The 20,590-nt window shown below is 42.5% G+C and overlaps 1 protein-coding gene across 1 annotated transcript in view; it reads left to right on the forward strand.

The window, feature by feature from the left end:
- The first annotated feature begins 7,260 nt into the window (after positions 1 to 7,260).
- LOC140907724 (phthioceranic/hydroxyphthioceranic acid synthase-like) overlaps positions 7,261 to 20,590 on the forward strand; it is a 31,198-nt gene continuing 17,868 nt past the window's right edge. Inside the window, exons 1-3 of the mRNA XM_073334336.1 lie at positions 7,261 to 7,355; positions 17,088 to 17,221; positions 19,281 to 20,442. The gene's annotated coding sequence lies outside the window, so the exon portion shown is untranslated. The remainder of the gene's footprint in view (positions 7,356 to 17,087; positions 17,222 to 19,280; positions 20,443 to 20,590) is intronic.

Below are 20,590 nucleotides of genomic sequence, written 5' to 3' on the forward strand. Positions count from 1 at the left end.
CTCACTGGCTATATCAGCTTCTCCTTGAGTGAGGTTAGTCAAAAATACTTCTGCTGGGTATAGCATGGGAATTACTGACAGGTTGTTGGGAAACTGTTTTAACCCAAATAATACATTCTCCTACAATATGAAAGCCAGCTGAATGGGGCCAAAGGGTTCCTGCATGTTGGCAAATGCCTGTTAAATGGCTTAATTACCACTGTAATGGCTCCTTTAACAGTTTCAATGATCTGCTACTAGGTCTCTGGAAGGCTTTTTCACTTGTGTAAAGTTACTCAGGGATCCCCTCTGCTTGCATCCTCATATCATTCCCCCCTCCCCCCCCCAGGAACCTCCGGGAGGGTGTGGCGTAGAAGAGGAGAAGATAGGAGGAAGACTCACCAGGCAGCAGCAGCAGGCAATGGGAGCCTCAGGGAAGGGTCAGAGCAGGGAGGGGAAGAGACAATGGAGGGGGGGTGGGCACCTCAGCCCAGGTGTCAGGCAGCAGGGGCAGCCTCCCCTTGCCTATTATACAGATATTTCAGGTTCTTTCAGGGTGACTGACTGAACATTGTAATGAGAGCAAAGACCCATTGTACAGCCTTACTCACTTTCACATGTCCTTTGGATAAATTTTCCTGATATAATAATTTTCTCAGAGCATGATGGTTTTTAACAATTACTTTACTTGCTCCAATAATTGCCTGTGCCTTTTGTAGTGTGCAGTAGGCAGCAAGAGCAGATCCTAATTTGTTCACAGATTCCTAGTTTGCTTTCTGGAGCTGTTAACTCCCTGCTATAGTATGCAACAGGTCTTTCCCCAGCCACCAGTATCGTGTGTGATCATGTTGACAATACAGAAATTACACAACATGAAGGGGAACTCATTGTTAGGGGAGGCCAAAGTAGGAGCTTTCATTAGCCACTTTTTCAGAATTTTCCATGCAATAGTTGCTTCCTCCATCCAGGTCCATTGCAGTCTTTGAAGCGCTTCACACAAGGGATCTGCCTTTTCTGTATATCCCATCATAAATTTTCGGCAAAAGTTACTGAGGCCTAAGAAAGACTGCAAGGATTTAGTATCTACTGGCATGGGAAGGTTAACAATGCATTTCACTCTCGTTATCTACTGCTCTTCCCTCTGCACTGAGTCTAATTCCAAGATACTGCACTTCTCTGTGTTTGATCTGGGATTTAGAAGGGTCAATTTTTAAGCCATATGCCTGGCAGCAACCCAGTAACCGCTGCTCATGCTCCTCTTACTACCAAGATATCGTCCACATACTGAACTATCTTTCCAACATGGAATATTGTGGGTGCATCACAGTACCCCATAGGCAAAACGTTCAAGCAATACTGAGTACCCTGGATTAAAAAAGCCATTTGATACTGGGATTCTAGGCTGAAAGGTAAACTCCAAAAACCCTTTGCCACATCCAGTACAGAAAACCACTTCATTTCAGGGGATACCACCTCCAGCAGCTGAGGTTAAGCAGCTACTATGGGCCCCTCGTTTAGCAGTTTTGTTTAACCTTCGATAGTCAATAGTTAATCTCCATGTTCCATCTGGTTTTTTACTGGCCAGATTGGTGCCACGTTAGGGGCCGAGCACCTCCGGATTAATTTCCCTTTTTCCAGTTATTCTATTACCTGTCTTAGTGATTCCTTTGCTTCCTGGGGTATTGGGTATTGTTTAATATACGGAGGCACATCTCCTTCTAGTGTAACCAAAGTCTGTACCTTTCCTGTGTCTAATGAGTCTGTAGCCCATATATTTTGTATTTCAGTCCACCACATTTCCCAGCCTTTTGGTGTGGGAGGTGGCTTTTTCGATTTTATTGCCTTTACAGTTTGAGTAGCAAGCCCCATGGGGATCAGATTAACATAGTCCTTCCCATCTCCTACCGTAAGGCCTTGTCTGATACACATATTTGGGAAATCTATGATTATTCCCAGTTGCTTTATTGTTTCAGCTTCAATTAAATTTTCTCTCTCTACGATGGCACACTTCTCCTGAATGGCATGTGCACCAAACTGGAGAAGTAGTGTTTTTACATTATATGTTTGCTTGTTTCCTGATATTCCCTGCATTTGTACAGAGTCTGTAACTGGGTACGCACTAAATATGCCTTTTACTATGGGAATTCCTGCCCTGTATCCAATAGAAAATCTACAAGCCCATCTCCGACTCGGATGCTTAAGTGGGGGCACCCCCAGACATCTATTGTCATGGGTTGCTGAAAAATATATTCCGAGTCTCAGGGCTGGCTGTCCTATGCCACCTGATTGCTGACCACAGGATCGTTCAATCCAGAACCCAAAGCAGTCACTTTAACAACCTTTATTACGGCCTTATCGTCTCCTTCCTTAAAATGTCTATTAATTATGCATGCCTGCAACTGTGCCTGTAACTTCTCATTCTCTCCTTTAAGATCTTGATTCTCCTGCTTCAGTATTCCAAGCAACACCTATTCACTCTCTTTGTTCATTCCTCTGCCTCTATTCATTCCATGACCTCTCCGGCCTCTGTTTCCATTTCTGTCCCCATCCTTGAAGCACTATAAAGTCACGTGAAGTCTGTTGTTGGGTAATAAGGGATGGGACCTCTTTTTTCTGCAGGCTTTCCACAGCCGTTTCCAATTGTTTATTCTCCTACTTTATTTGTGTGAGCATATCATGCGTTTGGACTGCCTGTTGACCTGCTAAAAGAGCTTGGGCTTTCCAGTGCTCGACAGCCTGGGATGCTTCTTCAAAAGCCTGGGTTACCTCTTCTACTTCCCTGTTTTTTTCCATTATTTGCATGGCCAGTATTGTGGCATGTTGTTTAAGCCATCTTACTGCCATGGCCATTAATTGCAATATTCTACATTTTTTTTACTTTTGTTATTATTTTTGAAAGCTTCAGTTTATGCCATTGCTTTACATATTTCAGCCCATGTTTCCCCACTTCCTTTTAAAAATTCATATGGGCCCCCTTACTGGCAATCCAGCTGGTCCAAATTTCATCAGACTCTGTGGGGATGTACAGGGAGGGGATAAGGGGGTTCCCTAACATAGTTTTCTGCCATGTTAGATCACGATTCTGACAGAGGGCAGCTTGCTTACTTACCAGATCAGTGGTACGGGGCCACCAGTGTCATCAGATGTTTGGCTATATGTGTGTTCTCTCTGTATGCTGTCCCAGTTCTGCACAGACAGTTGGCACAGCAGACCTCGATTGAACCACCCAATGACCACAAGATCCATTAAGGTAGGAAGGCACTTGGTCATGTTTATTGTCAACGAAGCACAGTCCTAGTTCCCTGCATCAATGTCTACAGTTATACTAGCAGATGTATGCCCATCACAATGGACACAGCTCAGTGAATGGTGGGATCTTCCATTCCCCCGCTACATTGGCCAAAGACACTCTCTCTGAGATACCTCTTTATACACGATACAAATTACGTATTGCCCCTCTGACATGGCTAGGTGCCACCCATTGCCTTGTACCTGTTGGTTCAGTCAAAACATCTCTGTCCATCATGCTGTCATCCTGACCCTACCTTTAGCATGGGTCAGCGTGTTCCTGTTATCTTTGGGGAATGTGTTGGTTTCGAAGTGTTCTGGTACCACCCTTCTGGAATGTGTTTGCATGAGTGCTCTGTCCCAGCACCTCTTAGGAAAGTGTGTTTCTGCAATATCAGCCCTGTTCGTGCCAGGTTCGGTGAGCAGAGCCTGCCTCTTGCTCACAATCTGACTTTGCTTTATATCAGCAAAGCTTTGACCACTACTTTAGCCCAGGCCTCAGGCCTCTGATAAAAGGACTTATGTTTCAGGCCCTCTTCCTACTACACTGCCCTCCAGCCAACTGTTGAGTTCCAGAGATTGGGGTTTCTGACCTAGACCCTTGTGCTATACTTGTTCTGATTAGTACATGTTTCCCTTCTGGGAGGCCCTGCAGGGGCTGAAACCCATGTCAATTGGTAAAGGATAAGTGGGATGAGTTCTAAGCGGGGTCACAGAAGCCTCTTCCAAATGGGTCTCCGAAGCCCAGAACCTGCCCTTATTGGTCAAACCTGCTCTTAGGGAGGCCCTAAGCAACCCAGTAGAGGGTAGTTGAGGGAGTTCTTAGAGATGGTCACTTGCCAACTCTTGCTTCTAGTCATGTGTCAATCTTGGCCCCTCAAGTAGTACCCCAGGGCTAGCGGATTACAGTGACAGGTGTGTGGTCCTTAGGAGTCAGGGGGCAGTGTCAATATTTGATTGACTTAGACTGTGAGGGGGGAGGGGAGACTTCCTTAATCTTGGATACCCTTTTAACAACACATTTATAAGCAGGACCAGAAACAAAAGCAACAAGATTTTGGAAGAGTCCAAAATGAGAACCCTTAAAGGGACCTTGGCTATCAGAGGGCATTCAGAAACCCAGGATCAGTAGCCACTCTTGAAAATTTAAGCTCAGAAAAATTCTCCCCCTGCCATTATTAACCAACTTCTCTCTTCTTTCAAACCTTTAGTCTGTCAGGGTGCTTTTCTCCAAATGAGGCTACTGAATTTTTTATGATGTCTCATTTGAGACACTTTGGGGCCAGATGGCCCCAAAATGCCTAGGGCTGGATTTCCATGTGCTCAGAACCCATAATCTGAGCAGTGTGTGAAAATGAACTGTGTTCACTTGAAATTCTATGAGATGAGATGTTGTGATAGGATATGGGCTGATGGTAAGCCAACAGGTATGAAGGAGCACACGGTTCAGACAGAGACATCCTTTAGGGGAGGATGTATTAATGGGGATTCTCTCTATCCTAGTAAAGAAGAGAGGATAAGAGCTAAAGAGAAATAATCAAATGAAAAAGTGTCCCATTCAGTTACATCACATGAAGGAAGAAAACAAAATATTGACAAATTTTATAAGTGCTTATATACAAATGCTAGAAGTCTAAATACTATGATTGGTGAACATGAGTGCCTGGTATTAAATGAGGATATTGATATAATAAGCATCATGGAAACTTGGAATTATGATAATCAATGGTGCATGATATTACCAGAATACAAAATATATAGACATGACAGAGTAGGTTGTGCTGGTGCGGAGAGGCACTATATGTCAAAGAAAGCGTAGAGTCAAACATAGTAAAAATCTTAAATGAATCAAACTGTAGCATATAATCTCTATGGATAGAAATTACATGCTTAAATAATAAGAGTATAGCAGTAGGAATATACTATTGAAACCAACTGACCAGGATGGTGAAGGTAATTGTGAGATGCTCAGGGAGATTAGAGAGGCTATAAAAACAGAAAACCCAGTAATAATTGGGGGTTTCAACTATCCCCATATTGTCTGGGAACATGTCACTTCAGGACAGGATGCAGAGATAAAATTTTGAGACAGCATTAACAATGGCTTTTTGGAGCAGCTAGTCCTGGAACCCACAAGGAGAGAGGCAATTCTTGATACAGTCCTAAGTGGCACAAGGAACTGGATCAAGAGTTGAATACAACTGAAACACTTGCCAATAGCAACCATAATGTAATTAAAAATAACATCCTTGGGCGGGGAGGGGAATACCAAAGAAGTCCACCACAGTAGCATTTAACTTCAAAAGGGGAACTACACAAAATGAGGAAGCTAGTTAAACGAAAATTAAAAGGAACAGTCACAAGATTGAAAACAAGGAAGAGTACTTGTGGCCCCTTAGAGACTAACAAATTTATTTGGGCGTAAGCTTTCGTGGGCTAAAACCCACTTCATCGGATGCATGGAGTGGAAAATACAGTAGGCACATATATATACATAGTACATGAAAAGATGGGAGTTGTCTTACCAAGTGGAGGTCAGTTCTAATGAGACAATTCAATTAAAGTGGAAGTGGGCTATTATCAACAGGAGGAAAAATCACTTTTGTAGTGGTACCAGAAGGGTACCCAGAAGTCACCTACTACAGGACGGGCCCAACAAAGAAAGTAACAGAATGCCACTAGCTGTCACCTTCAGCCCCCAACTAAAAGCTCTCCAGCGCATCATCAAGCATCTACAACCTATCCTGAAGGACAATCCCTCACTCTCCAGACCTTGGGAGACAGGCCAGTCCCCGCTTACAGACAGCCCCCAACCTGAAGCAAATACTCACCAGCAACTACCCACCACACACCAAAAACACTAACCCAGGAACCTATCCCTGCAACAAACCCCGTTGCCAACTCTGTCACATATCTATTCAAGGGACGCCATCATAGGACCTAATCACATCAGCCACACCATCAGGGGCTCATTCACCTGCACATCTACCAATGTGATATATGCCATCATGTGCCAGCAATACCCATCTGCCATGTACATTGGCCAAACTGGAGAGTCTCTGCGCATAAGGATAAATGGACACAAATCAGACGTTGAGAATTATAACATTCAAAAACCAGTGGGAGAACACTTCAATCTCCCTGGACACTCAATAACAGACCTAAAAGTGGCAATTTTTCAAAAAAAACCCCAACCCTTCAAAAATAGACTCCAACGAGAAACTGCAGAACTGGAATTAATTTGCAAACTGGACATCATCAAATTAGGCCTGAATAAAGACTGGGAGTGGACGGGTCACTACAAAAACTAAAAGCTAAAAACTAATTTCCCCATGCTAATTTCCCCCTACTGTTACACATACCTTCTTGTCAACTGTTTGAAATGGGCCACCCTGATTACCACTACAAAAGTGATTTTTCCTCCTGTTGATAATAGCCCACTTCCACCTTAATTGAATTGTCTCGTTAGAACTGATCCCCCACTTGGTAAGGCAACTCCCATCTTTTCATGTAATGTGTATATATCATCTGCCTACTGTATTTTCCACTCCATGCATCTGATCAAGTGGGTTTTAGCCCAAGAAAGCGTATGCCCAAATAAATTTGTTAGTCTTTAAGGTGCCAAAAGTACTTCTCATTGTTTTTGCTGATACAGACTAACACGGCTACCACTCTGAAACCAGTCACAAGAGTGAAATGCCTGACAATTGCCTGGAAACTATGTAAACTGCCTAAACCAGTTTTTCACAGACAATGATACAAAGGCACCCCAGCCAGGTATTAGAGAGCTATCACCTGCTTTAGCAGCCATTCTCCAACAACAGGAAGGTGTAAACAAGAAATGTACATTTCATCAAAGGGACAGTTCAAACCTCACATCCACAACAGACTGTGTGTAACCATGACTCAGCAAGGTTGTTTCTAGCACAAGAAATTGAATTATAAATAGGGGAGGAAAACACTTGACTGTGCTCCTTCTCCCATCTCTCTGCTCATGACATCACGTAATACCTGAAGAACGTTGAACTAAAGGGGCTGGGTACCAGGCTGAGAGGAGACCCAGACTGTGAAATTTACTCCAGCATATGGTGAGACAAAACTTTTACTTTTAAATTCACTTATCTTGTTAAATTAGGGCTTAGCTTGCATTTTACTCTTTTATTTTCTTTTGTAACCAATCCTGACTTTTATGCCTCATCACTTGTAATCACTTAACATCTATCTTTTTGTAGTGAATAAACTTACCTTATTGTTTTATCTTAACCATGGTGTTTGGTGAAAGTGTGTAGAAAACTCCATTGGGGATAACAAGGTTGGTACATTATCATTTTTCTTTAATTGAATGATGGACTTTCAATGAACTTGTACTGTTCAGAAGGGTATTGAGCAGTACAAGATGCACATTTCTGGAGAGACAAGGCGGGGACTAAGAATTTGTGGGTTTCATCTTATATGTAATTCATGAGTGACTGATCAGAGTGCTCATGTATTTAGATGGGAGTGAATTTGCATGCTGAAAACTGTGTGAACAGGCCAGGAGTGGATGTTCTGACAGCAAAGCAGTGTAAAAGGCACCTGAGGCTAAAGAGTTAACAGGACACCACTATTCAACAGTTCAGACTGTACCCTGGGTAATGTTACAGGATCTCACAAAACTGGAGGACTGGGCAACAAAATTGCAAATGAAATTCAGTGTTGATAAATGCTAAGTAATGCACACCTATAAAATTATGAGGTCTAAATTAGCTGTTACCACTCAAGAAAGATCTTGGAGTCATTGTGGATAATACTCTAAAAACGTTTGCTCAATGTGCAGCAGAAGTTAAAAAAAGCTAACTGAATGTTAAGAACCATTAGGAAAGGGATAGATAACCAGACAGTAAATATTGTGATGCTATACAGTGGCATTACAATATTTACTATCTGTTTATCTATCCCCATGATACACCCACACCTTGAATTCTGTGTGCAGTTCTGATTGTGCCATTTCATAAAAGATATTTTAGAAATGGAAAAGGTAGAGAGAAGGGCAACAACAGTTATTAGGGGCATGGAACAGCGTCCATATGAAGAGAGATTAAAAAGACTGGGACTATTCAGCTTGGAAAAGAGATGACTAATGGGATGTGAGAGAGGTGTGTAAAATCATGAATAGCGTGGAGAAAGTGAATAGGGAAGCGTTATTTACGCCTTCACATAACACAAGATCCAGGGGTCACCTGATGAAATTAATAGGCTGCAGGTTTAAAAAAAAAGGAAGTACTTCTTCACACAATGCACAGTCAACCTGTGGAATCGTTGCCAAGGGGTGTTGTGAAGGCAAAAGTTATAACTGGATTAAAAAAATAATTAGATAAATCCATGGAGGATAGGTCCATCAACGGTTATTAGCCAAGATGGTCAGGGAGGCAACCCCATGCTCTTGGTGTCCCTAAGCCTCTGACTGCCAGATGCAGGGACTGGACAACAGGGGATATCATTCAATTATCACTCAATAATTGCCCTGTTCCGTTAATTCCCTCGGAAGTATCTGACATTGGCCACTATTGGAAGACAGGATACTGGGTAGATGGGCCATTGATCTGACCCAGTATGGCCATTCTTATGTTCTTAAGCGTTGTCAAGTAGAATTGTAGAATCAGGTATGTTACCAGATGAAGACCCAAAGAACACATATGGCGTGGTGCCCAGGGCACACGGTATGTCTACATGGGGATAAAATCCACTTGGCATGGCTGCAACTGGCCCGGATCAGCTGACTCAAGCTTGTGGTGCTCAGGCTCTGGGGCTAAAAATTACTGCGTGGATGTTTGGACTCAGACCTAAATGTCTACTCAGCAATTTTTCAGCCACGTAGCCCAAACCCCACAAGTGTGAGTCAGCTGATCCAGGTCAACCGTGGGTTGTTTATTGCCATGTACACATACCCACAGAGGCTTGGACTCCTGGATTAAAGCTCCATACAGACTGCCCAGAAATAAGGCATAAATTTTTGAGAGAGAGTAAACAACTATTGGAACAATTTATCAAGGGTTATGGTGGAGTCTATCACTGACAACTTTTAAATCAAGATCCTGTGGGGAAAGGGGATGGTTTTTGAAAGATGCACTCAAGGTATTATGCTGGGGGGAAGTTCTCTGTCTTGTGTTATACAGGAGATCATCAAAACTGCGGTGTATACAATATGTAGCCAATGACTTTAGTTTCTTGATCATTTATTGTGTGATGTTGTCAGGGTTCCCTCCCCACTCTGAATTCTGGGGTACAGATGTGGGGACCTGCATGAAGGACCCCCTAAACTTATATTCTACCAGTTTAGGTTAAAAACTTCCCTAAGGCACCTTTCTTTGTCCTTGGACGGTATTGCTGCCACCACCAAGTGATTTAAACAAAAATTCAGGGAAGGGTCACTTGGAGCCCTATCAACCCCTTTCCTGGGGAGGCATGAGAATAATAATCCAACCAATTGGTTGGCAATGTGAGCACAGACCAAATTTTCTATTTTTAGGACACTAAAATCAATCAGGTTCTTAAAAGAACTTTATTGTAAAGAAAAACATAAAAGAATCACCTGCAAAATCAGGATGGAAGGTAACTTTATAGGGTAATAAAAAGATTTAAAACACAGAGGACTCCCCTTTGGACTCATCTTCACAGTTACAAAAACAGGAACAAAACTACCTCTTAGCATAGGGAAAATTCACAAGCTAAAACAAAAGATAATCTAACGCATTTCCTTGCCCCTACTTACAATTTTTGTAACCTTCAATGGATCATTTCAGGAATGCTTTCAGGAGATGTTTTACCTGCATGGTCTCTCTTTCCGTCCAGAGAGGGAACAACAAAGAGAGCACAAACAAAACCTCCCCCCCCACAGATTTGAATGTATCTTCTTTTCTCATTGGCCCTTCTGGTCAGGTGCCAACTAGATTATTTGAGATTTTTAACCCCTTAAAGGTAAAGTGATTCAGAATAATTTCCCAGGAGGGATTTTATGTTACCCTAATCTCTATGTTTATGACAGATGTTATGATTAACTAACATTTTATGTCATATATAAACATTTAATGCTAAATAGAGTTAAATTGTAGGATTATAGAAGTATAAAATTGATCAGTAGTTAGAAGGGATAATTATGTATTAGGTATCTAAGTAAATAGGGCTGAAATACAAGGCCTGTAGGCGGAGGTCTGTGAGATTTTAGCTTAGCCTTTTAGGCCTTGGAGATAAGAAATGCTGATGTAAGTAAGTGACCAAAGAATGACATGATGCTCTAAGATTATGGGAAAAGATGTACCTGTAAGCAGAGTCAGGATGAGCTCCACCCTGACATCCGGTGGTGAGTTGTGGCAATTTGTGGAAAAGAACTTCAGGAGCTGATCTCATTTGCATAGGCACACCCACCCCGCCTAGCATGAGCCCATAGCTGCCCAAATGGTCTGCTGTGGGATCCCCAGTTTCTCTGTTATCGGGCCAGGAAGAATAAATTGTTATTATCCTGATTATGTGAATCAAGGACAGTGGAACTGTACTTGATCTTTTGTTATGATGAAGGGACTCACCATCAACTAAGTAGCAATCACCAAGCAAGGGATATGGGTTCCAAGACTCAGTGAATGGAGAGAGGTTGAGGACAGGTATTAATACCTGGTGGTATAGACTCCTGGTGAGGGCCTTACATGCTAATTGCACTTCATCCTTTCTCCACTGTGGAATATCAGAGCTAATTTTGATTCTATTAGGAGTCTAGTTACTGGCTGCTGAGCTGAATTCACTTTGGGCCAATGGTGCACCAGCACTGAGCTCCCCTACTACAAGCTGAAATCACAAAAGAGCTAAACTTACTAAGAGCTGAAATCATTGAGTGTTGTGTTAAGTAATGGGGGAGCCTGACAATATATTGAGGAGCAGTTTACAGGACGGCTGGCAGAGCAGAAAGAAAAGGAGGACTTGTGGCACCTTAGAGACTAACCAATTTATTAGAGCATAAGCTTTCGTGAGCTACAGCTCTATGCTCTAATAAATTGGTTAGTCTCTAAGGTGCCACAAGTCCTCCTTTTCTTTTTGCGAATACAGACTAACACGGCTGCTACTCTGAAACCTGGCAGAGCAGAGCGGCTCTTGGAGCAGAGTGGTTCGCAGGATGGCTGGAGCAGCTCATGGGGGCAGCTGGCAGAGCGGGGCAATTCGTGGGACGGCTGGTGGAGCAGAGCGGAGCCCTATGGAGAGGTTGGGGCAATCGGCTTTGGACCACGTAAGGTGTCCCTTAACCCCCCCCCCCCCGAACTCTGGTGCTGCACTGACCAGGGACAGAGACTTTGGGTTGTTGGACTTTTGGGACTTTGGGTTGCTGGACTCAAGAACCAAAGGGAAAGGTCATGCCCCAATTTGCTTGGGGTGGGTTTTTTTGCTCATGGGTTGTGTTACGAATCCTGTTGGTGGTGTTTCCCCAACATAATGCCACATTGTTTCTCTCTGCTATTAAAAGGCTTTTGCTACATTCAGACTCTGTGCTTGCGAAAGGAGAAGTATTGCCTCTTGGAGGCGCCCAGCGGGGGTGGTATATATTTGTCCCAGGTCACTAGGTGGGGGCTCAAGCCGGTTTTACATTGTGTTAATGAAATGAAATCCCTAGATACTGAACCCAGCCCTTGTTGCTGCCAACTCTGATGGGCAGAAGGGTTACATACCAATGGATGATATTGTGAAAAATTAACAGTAAGAGTAATTCTTTGTTTAAAAGATACCTGGTAGTCACATTTTTCTAACATATGCCCTAAGCACAGGGTACAGGATATGCGGAAATGCTAATGAGGTATAGTCAAAATCACATTATAAAAAGTGGGTGCCAAGAGCAGGAAAATTGAGCTTCTTATGGGAAACTCCAGCAGAAACCATCCCTCTACTAATGGCCAATACATGAGAGACCCATCAGCATGGATGGCGGGTATTGTAGGCAGGGGGAGGCTGTGCCTCCCCAAACAGCTTAGTGTGGCCCAACACATGCTTCGGAGCACTGGGGCTGAGGCTGCCCTGCGTACTGGGGCTGGGACCTCGCCGCCTGGTGCTGAGGCTGGGAGGCGTGGTGGGGGTGCTTGGGGCTCCTGTGGGGGAGAGGGGAAGAAGGGGAAAGGAGAGGCCTCAGGTATGAGGGGAGGGGCCAGGGGCTAGCCTCCCCCAGTGACCAGGTCCCCAGCTGCCCATGCCCATCAGACCCTAATATTAGCTAGGAGGATGTGAGTATAACTATATTTGTGACTTGTGCATAGGTCTTTATAGACTTTCTATATGCTTGGGTAATCATAACTTTGATAGTAACTTCAATAAAATGTGTAAAACACACTAGACCTTGTACTTGTAAATATATGTGTGGTCACTACTCTTTATGTCTTTATGGTCTTTATGTGTTCCTAGAGACTCTAAATTTGAAGCAAGTAGCAAAGGTAACTTTCACTCTGTTAAGCTTGAAACTGTAGCCACCAGAGCCAAACCCACAATGGTGTAATACCATATCACAAAATTCACTTTAAATAAAATAAAAGGCTACAGAATTGGTGTGGATCTAGGGAACACAGAAAAGACGACAGAAGAAAGACCTCTTTAGACCTTATTGGTGTAATTAATTGAAGACAAGTTATTTCATGTAGATAAAACGAAAAGTGTAATGCTTTCAGGAAGAGGGAACTTGCTGCTTTTGCTTATGCCTGCTGTTTCATTGTGTGGTTCTACATAGTAATAAATAAGCTCAGGAAAATTTCAAAGGGGAAGTATCCTCTTATTCATACTGAAAGTACTGAAAATAATTAAGATGTCTTATTGATGAGTAATATTTAAGGGGAAGATCATCATAGAGTGGTATCGAATAAAAAATAGCAATTGCGTGTAAGGGTCCTGGCACTCATGTATAGGTAGAAACCTTCTCAGGCACAGCAGAGTGAATCAGACGGTTCACCATCATCAATAAACTCCTGAAACTTTATTAATAAGCTCCCCAAACTTTGGACTTCTCTGGACAGCACCCCTGACAAAGGATCAAGTAAATCTTTGTGGAGTTACTTGGTCACCACCCCTCCTCTCCGTGTACTCCAGCTGTTAACAGTGGAAGAGGAAGGAAGCACCAGAAGCACTTCTCAGCAGGGGTAATAACTTACAGAATGTTTATTTAAATTAGGAAGCAGTTAAGGGAGGGATGCCTTTCTAACAGAGAACTCTTAAGAGAGTCATTGAACAAGGTCAGGTGCCAATTCAGGCAGTCACCCTAATGGCCCCACAGAGAGTGGCATAATAGCCTCTGAGCCGACGGGGCCCATGCCCAGGAGTCCTGGCCAGTTGGGGGACCCCAGAAAAAACCTGCCGCTGGGTGGTGGAAGCCCAGAGCCCTGGCAAAAGTGGCAGACGGGGCAGGGCAGGGAAAGCCCCCATGCCCCATCCCCGGTCCCTGGGCCCCAGTGCCTTGATCCCGGTAGCAGCACCAGGCAGGTGGGGTGGGGGAAGCCCCTGCACCCTGACCCCACTCCCTGGCAGAAGCACCAGGTGGGGTGGGGCAAGGGAAGCCCCAGTGCCCAGACCCCACTCCCCAGCAGAAGCACCGGGTGGCAGGAAAAGCCCCAGCGCCTGAACCCCTGGGACTTGAGGCAGTCTCGCTTCCTGCTGTGGCCTCAGGGCTGAGGGAGCTCTCAATCCCCACTGCAGCCCTGAGGCCGTGCCAGGGGAGACAGAGCTTCTCCAGTCTTTGGGGGGCAGAAAGGAGCAAATGGGTTGTGGGCCGCAGTGGATGCGGGGGGACAGAATGAGGTGGGATCGTGGGTGGAATGGGGTGGGGCTGCAGGCGAAAGGGGCGGAATGGGGTGGGATTACAGGCGGAAGAGGTGGGGAGGGGCCCCACTTGCTCTGGCCGAGGGCCCCACAAAACCTTAATCTGCCTCTGTCCAAAGACACCCCTCAAGACTTTTGTCCAGGACTACACTGAAACCTATGGAGAAGGGTCAGCAAAAATGTTGAATAATCGTGCCCTTATAGATCACTCAGATCCGTGGAACTTAAGGTGTTCCATTTTTGAGAAAGAAAAATTAAAGAGAATATCTCAGGAGGTGAAAGAAATATTGTATGTATGTATATATAGTGTATGTAACACTTTAGGGAGAAAATTAAGAAGGAAAATAAAGCAGCTGGATTAGGCACAACAAGCCTTATCCCAGGAAAAAGGGATTAGTAAGAAGTTAAGAGAGCAGCTTATTCAGAAACTGGAAATAAATTCAGTGTTCATTTATCAGAGAGATGATCTTGCAAAAGAACTGACTGGCTTCAAGCAGCAATTACAAAGAGCTGGTTATGAAATTACAATGTGAAGAGATCAAGCAACAATGGGTCAGAAATGTTTATTTGGGCGAGAAGTGAAAATAGCAGAATTAGTTCAGAGAATTAAGGTGTTAGAACAAACCTGTAATATTCCAGAAAGCATGTATCATCAGATAGTAAATATAAAAGGTAAGATTGGGCAGGAAATCCAAGGTGTCCCAAAGATAGAGCGTGAGAAAGATGTATGCACAGAGATGCAGTTGCCACCTGTAGATGTTGTTAATATAATACCAGGTAACACCACTTCCCATATCCCGGTTGCTATGGTGGAACCTGGGAAAGAACAACCAGCGTTAGGACATAGACCCTCACCTAGACCCTCACCCCCACTTATCCGGGGGAAAGCTAAGAGCAGACAGGAAGAACAGAATAAACACTCTGGTGAGTTAGAAAAAGAGGCAGTTCTAGACACAGAAAATTCAGGGGGAGTGAAAGGGGGATTTCTCAGTAGTGAAGAAAGGGAAGGTCTGTTACAAAAAGTCTACCAAAAAGGAAAAATCAGGACATGCTTCAGGCCCTTTCACAATTGTGCTGCTTATTACAAGAAACCCAGAGATCTATAAAATTTGCTGTAAGTACATGAAAGGAGGCAGTCTTAGGTATTGATGCCTCCCATGAAACACCATCTCTGCAATTTGTGACAAACTGAGTCTAATACCTTTAAACCAATTGAGTCAGAAGCGATAATGAAAAGAACAAGTGGCATACTTCACTCTAATTCCCATATGACCACTTTACACCAAGAGGTTTGGCCAAAAACAGAATCCCCCCAGGAAAACCTGCCAATGCCAGACTTTCACAAGATGCAGGTACCTACCCCAACCAAAAGAAAATGCAAAGGGTTAAAGCAAAAACTCCCCACCAAAATTGCCTACTGTGGAAGTGGTCCAAACATGGGAGACACCGGTTTCTTTGAAAAAAGAGGGAAAGGAAAAGCCCCAATATAATTATAAAGAAGGGAAAAGAGTCAGTTTCTAAACTGGAAGCTTTCAGGCTTAAGTAGTCATGTCTCCTCAATAGCAGCGATAACAAATGTAAAAACACTAAATGCCATTGCAAAAACGGTAGGGCCAATAAAAAAGAGATCCAGTTGTAATACATGCAGCACATTTTGAATCACAGTAAAATTATCTCATTTAGATAAAGAGAACTTTGTTAAGATTTTACAGCAAACTGTAGACAGAGCTTTGTGGAATACATTGCTACCAGAATTTCAAGAAGGGGAAAGATCATTTAAGGACACTGTATATCGGTTAGAATGGAATATGCACCCAGGACAGGCAGGGGTTACGCTGGTAGCTAACATGAGACAATGGGAGGGAGAATCCGCATTTGCATTTCATAATAGACTCTGTGCAGCTTGGAAATTTAATGAAATGCTTGGAAAGGAAACAACCCGCCCAGTATATTAGTTTGCTAGTTAACAATTCTTTGCCAGCAGTTTGGGGTAAGATTATGATGCATATACACCCCAAAAGTACTCTTCCAGAAGTTTTGGACTTATTGTTTAAAACATATGGTTATATTCAAATCCAACAGAAAAATTCCAAGAGAACTCGTCCTCCTGTAGCAACTGCTCCAAGAGCCTCAGGCGGGCCAGTAATTAAAATAAAAGGTCCACAGGGTATGGCACAAGGTCAACAAGCTAACTCAAGAGGGTTGGGTAATAATAGAAATCAATCAGATCCAAGGGGGGGCCATATCATGATGTCCCCAGATCCAAAATCCACAATATAACCATCAAAGGAATCCAAATGAAGGACCATGGTCACACTTCTTACTGTCTTCACCAACCATAATCGGAAACAATTCATGCCTGACATGAATTATTATTGCCCCCACCCGAGAAGCCCAACCTTTCAACCCCCTAGTACAACAATGGACATGATTGTCAAAGAACCTCACCAGATAGAGACAACATTCGGCTCTCACAAGGGTGAAATGCAAGAAATGCAGCAGCAAATGAACTCCATGATATTGAATTGCTAACATACCTCACCTCAACCCATTGCAGTAGCTACTGGAACATCATCCTGGACGTCAACTCCACTTATGGAATATGAAAGCCAGGAAGTGGGGTGGAGAGAATGAGAAGCCATAATGACAGATAGCATGAAGCCAACAGGCCCTGTGTAGTTTTTTTCCCCAAAGAAAAACAGTGCAAAGAGAAGGGCAAATGTGCAGTCATTAGTGACTAAACATATAGATGCTTTTGCTAAACGCAAGCATGAGTGTGAAAGGATGGCAGTGACTACTGTAAACACAGGAGTAAATTTTCCTCAACAGAAGTTTCTTTTTTAGGTATTACCTTGTTGTGAGGAGGTGGAACACCACCCCAATAGAAAGCAGATGCAATTTTAGAATTGTCCATACACACTGACATAACTTCTTTATGATTTTTTTTCCCCTAGGATTGTCAGGACACCATCAAGACTTAATTCCTAACTTTGCTTCCTTTGCAGGTCAACTATATGAACTTCTGAAAAAAAGGGTGTCAAGGTTCCTTCCCCACTCTGGGCTCTAGGTACAGATGTGGGGACCTGCATGAAAACCTCCTAGGCTTACTTTTACCAGCTTAGGTTAAAACTTCCTCAAGGTACAAACTATTTTACCCTTTGCCCTTGGACTTCCACTGCCACCACCAAACGTTTATCTGGGTTTATTTTATTAGGAAAGTGTTGTTTGGAAACGTCTTTCCCCCCAAAATCCTCCCAACCCTTGCACCCCACCTTCTGGGGAAGGTTTGGTAAAAATCCTCACCAATTTGCATAGGTGACCACAGACCCAAACCCTTGGATCTTAAGAACAATGAAAAAGCATTCAGTTTCTGAAAAGAAGGATTTTAATAGAAGAAACAGTAAAAAAGAAGTAACAAGAAAAAGAATCACCTCTGTAAAATCAGGATGGTAAATACCTTACAGGGTAATTAGATTCAAAACACAGAGAATCCCTCTAGGCAAAACCTTAAGTTACAAAAATTCACATGGACAGGAATATCCATTCTATTCAGCACTACTTAATTTCTCAGCCATTTAAAGAAATCATAATCTAATGCATATTTAGCTAGATTACTTACTAAATTCTAAGATTCCATTCCTGTTCTGTCCCAGGCAAAAGCATTACACAGACAGACTCTTTGTTTTTCCCTCCCCCCAGCTTTTGAAAGTATCTTGTCTCCTCATTGGTCATTTTGGTCAGGTGCCAGCGAGGTTATCCTAGCTTCTTAACCCTTTACAGGTGAGAGGATTTTTCCTCTGGCCAGGAGGGATTTTAAAGGGGTTTACCCTTCCCTTTATATTTATGACAAAGGGGTTGCTTGGGCCAGGACAGACCAGCATGTGAATGCATTTGTCAAATTGAAGCAAGCAGTAATGCAAGCACTTGTGCTGATCACTCCAGATCTCAGCAGCCGTATCTCTTAGCGGTATCTGTGAGTGCAACTGCACTTGCAACAGTAGCTTCTAAAGAGAGGCATGAAAAATGTAGGCCAGTAGCCTAAGCTCTAAAAGAATGAGCCTAGTGGAAAAATATTTATTGGTCACCAGCTGGACTACCCAGCATTTTGCATTTTTAATTGGTTTAAACCCAATAGCTCTACATTTCACATACACTCCAATCCAGTTCTTGCTTTCTAATTGAATCAAAGATGGACAGGTGTTTAATGCTCGACTAGCACACTGGACTTTGTTGTTGCAGGACAAAGATGTAACAGTGATCCCAGTATGGACCCTATCTCCGATGCTTGGTGCACTGCTGTATTCTGGGAACCCTTATGTGTGCCCAGATGTTAAGGGAAAACCTTAACCCAGTTTTTAATACCACTAATACCTCCCAAAATAAAAATCATAGAAGCATATTGCTTTTTCATAGATGACTCCAACCGCTATGATGGGAAAAAAACAATATTTTCTTGTTATTGATCCATTCTCTAAATGGGTGGAAGCATGTCTCCTTAAGGCAAATGCTGCTTTAGCCACGACAAAAATCTTGGTGGAACTTGTCTTCTTTCATTGGAAACTCCCCACCAGGGCAGAGTCAGATAGAGGAACACATTTTACGGGGAAAATATTCCAAAAATGTTTACAATTGTTGGGAGTGCAGCAAATTTGCACATTTCATATAGATCTCAATCATCAGGGATGGTAGAATGAATAAATTGCACCATCAAACTAATGCTGCGGAAACTGGTAGATGCCAATGGATACAATTTGGATACCCTGATTCCACTCATTTGAATGACACTTGGGCAACTCCAGCTGCCTCCACAGACCATACACCCGTTGAAGTGATGACTGGGCAAACCATGTGAATGCCGGAGCATCTTTTGTGGCATATCAGTGGCACCCAGGTAGAGGAAGTCAAATTGGATACCTATCTGCAAGCATTACCAAAACATTTGAATCAGATTCACTTGCAGATAGCTATTAAATAGGGAAAATCCAAACAGAAGGCAAAAAGAGAATACTTGGAAAAATTGGAGATCAGGTGATGCTCCTATCATATGCTGTACCAGAACACAATTTATGTAACCAATGAATAAACTCAGTTCCTCGGTATACAGAATCAGAATAACACACACAAACTCACAAAAGGTAAATAACATGATTAGCATGATAGAATTAAAGTTGTACCGTAAAAGAAATATTTCTCCACAGACAGAGGAACCGGAGACATTGACTACAAAAGAGGAAGTAGAGGATCAGAGAGAGCCAGTCCAGTAGCAGGAAAAGAAAAAAATACGTTTTAAGAATATTGATGTCTTAATACTGCACTTCATACTGAACAACAGACTGGTTCCAATACAACAAAAAACAAGACTAGTCAAGGAAAATCAGGATTTTATGTTGGGATTGAACTCCTGCTTGCCTATTTCTCAGGATGCAATTATAACAGCGATCTGGACGCAAGAACGAATAAAACCAGATCAAGGACTGAAAGATCAACGCTTTTCAACTGAGATTTTCTTCTAATGGAATTATCAACCAGCACAAGGACAATTTATAAAAAAGACTTGGGATAAAACATTGTTTTCCGTGTGGACTAATAGTACAATTTTGAAAATACATAAAGTACAGAAAAACGAGGAGTCCGGTGGCACAGAGTACAGAGTCATATGTCAAGTCTGTATAAATTGGGCAATGAAGGATAAGTGAAAGTTTGTATTGTGAAAGTATTTTCCATTGGAAGAAAGTATGTGCATTATTTAAAAATAATAAAATAAAATTAGTTGGTCAAATATTTCTTCCAACCACTCATAACAAATTTTATCAAAAGATGAAAATAGTAATATGTAAGAAACTTGTTCTTAAATATAACGTAAAAGCAAATAAGCAAACACCTTTTGTGTATTGAAAAAAAAGAGAAGTTGTAGAATTATAGAAGTATAAAATTGATCAGTAGTTAGAAGGGATAATTATGTATTAGGTATCTAAGTAATTAGGACTGAAACACAAGGCTTGTAGACTGAGGTCTGCAAGATTTTAGCTGAGCTATTTTAGGCCTTGGAGATAAGAAATGCGACATAAGTAAGATTATGGGAAAAGATGTACCAATGGGTGATATTGTGGCACAATTATCAGTAAGGTTAATTTTTTGGTTGCATAATACCCAGTAGTCACATTTTTCTAATACATGCCCTAACCACAGGGTGCAGGGTGTATGTAAATACTGATGACATATAGTCAGGATCACATTATAAAAAGGGGTGCCCAGAGCAGGAAAATTGAGCTTCTTATGGGAAACTCCAACAGCAACCATCCCTCTACTGATGATCAATACAGGAGAGACCCATCAGACCCTAACACTATCTAGGAGGATGTGAGTATAACTATATTTGTAACTTGTGTGTAGGTCTTTATAGCCACCAGAGCTGAATGCACGGTGGTGTAACATCACATCACAAAATTCACTTTAAATAAAATAAAAAGTTATGTCTTTAAATAATATCTGAGATTTATTGAGATAA

This window comes from Lepidochelys kempii, chromosome 2 (genome assembly GCF_965140265.1).
Source record: "Lepidochelys kempii isolate rLepKem1 chromosome 2, rLepKem1.hap2, whole genome shotgun sequence".
Taxonomy (NCBI): Eukaryota; Metazoa; Chordata; order Testudines; family Cheloniidae; genus Lepidochelys; species Lepidochelys kempii.